At 31.7% G+C, this 1,659-nt stretch overlaps 1 pseudogene; it reads left to right on the forward strand.

Annotated features, from left to right (window-relative positions):
- LOC107596581 (D-3-phosphoglycerate dehydrogenase-like) overlaps positions 1-1,659 on the forward strand; it is an 18,050-nt pseudogene that overhangs the window by 10,877 nt on the left and 5,514 nt on the right.

Below are 1,659 nucleotides of genomic sequence, written 5' to 3' on the forward strand. Positions count from 1 at the left end.
TTTTTTTTTTTTTTTTTTTTTTTTTTTTGTAAAAATATTGTTAAATTTATTGTATACAATTTATTGAAGTGTTAAGACTATTTTAAATCTCATTATTCTTGAGTTTTCCATGAATATAGCCTCTGATGCTGATATGGTGTAAAATGATTACATAAACTCTTAAATTGGGGCAGGAGAAAGTATATTAACTTTAACTGAACCCCCCCCCCCCCACATAAATCGCCTATAACTGTAATTTTTACTTGGATTGAATTGTTTAATGCATTCTTTTCTTTTTCAATAATTGGCTTCACTCGGATGTATGTCACAATACGGAAGGAAAGATCACAAATGTAAGTCTTTTTTTCCATCCTCAGGTGAATGCTCAGGTGTTGGTCAGTTCTTTCTCTCCTGACTCTCATCAGTGGATCCTGCTGGGAGAGTCCATGGGCAGAGTGTTGAAGGCCTGCACCGCTTCTAAAGAACCCTTCAGTCAGGTCCATGTCACATCACTTGGTAGGTGGAATAATTCACCCAAATATGCTGTCAAAATTATTGTCATTCACGCACTAACTGAATGAGTTCTTAAAAAATATGACCAGAAATCAATCCTGTTGTTAGGACAGTATGTACATTTTCTTTTACTGCTGGGACAAGTCATTTCCACATGATGCAGGGCCGGATACACAAGACCTACTCAGGAGGAAACCCTCCCATATGTACATATCAGAGCTTGTTGTCTATCAAACATATTTTATTGGATTGTAATAGTTCTACTCTTCTGAGAATTATACTGTTAATCCACATTAAGTTTTAGAACTTTTTGATGAAAGCAAGAACATAATTAAAATTAAATGATAACAGAATTTGTATTTTTGGGTGAACAATAATATAGTCCAGGGGTTCTCAACATTTTTGTCAGCAGAACCCCTTAGATGTAAAATATTTACTGAGAATTGAAATGAATATTTTTAATGATTGAACGATGCATTTTCATGTTTATGGTTCTCTGATGTCAGTTAATGGTCATTGTGGCGTGCAAGTAACAAGATAAGATTATTTTCATTTTAAAATCTTTATGTATAGGGCTGCACACCAAACATTATTCTGCAATTATTTGGTATGCATGTCTTTATAGTTTTACAATCGATTTAATTAATTATTAGCTTTTCATAAATGTAAAACCCTGTTCTGGTCAAATGGCATTACATTTTATCATTACAGTGATGCCGTCTTGTGGCAAGCTATATATACATATACATATACACTACTGGTCAAAAGTTTGGGATCAGAACAATTAAAAAAAATTTTTTAAAGGAGATTCTTCTGCTCATCAAGGCTGCATTTATTTGATCAAAAATACAGGGGAAAAAATTTTATATTGTGAAATATTATTATGATGTAAAATAATGTTTTTCTATTTTAATATACATTTAAAATATAATTTATTCCTGTGATGCAAAGCTGAATTTTCAGCATCATTACTCCAGTCTTCAGTGTCACATGATCTTCAGAAATCAATCTAATATGCTGATTTATTATCAGTGCTGGAAACTGTTGTGCTGCTTAATATTTTTTTTGGAACCTGTGATACTTTTTCCCAGGATTCTTTGATGAATAAAAAGTTAAAAAGAAGAGCATTTATTTAAAATAGAAATATTTTCTAACAATATACACTAC

This window comes from Sinocyclocheilus grahami, unplaced genomic scaffold (genome assembly GCF_001515645.1).
Source record: "Sinocyclocheilus grahami isolate Dianchi unplaced genomic scaffold, SAMN03320097.WGS_v1.1 scaffold221.1, whole genome shotgun sequence".
NCBI lineage: Eukaryota > Metazoa > Chordata > Actinopteri > Cypriniformes > Cyprinidae > Sinocyclocheilus > Sinocyclocheilus grahami.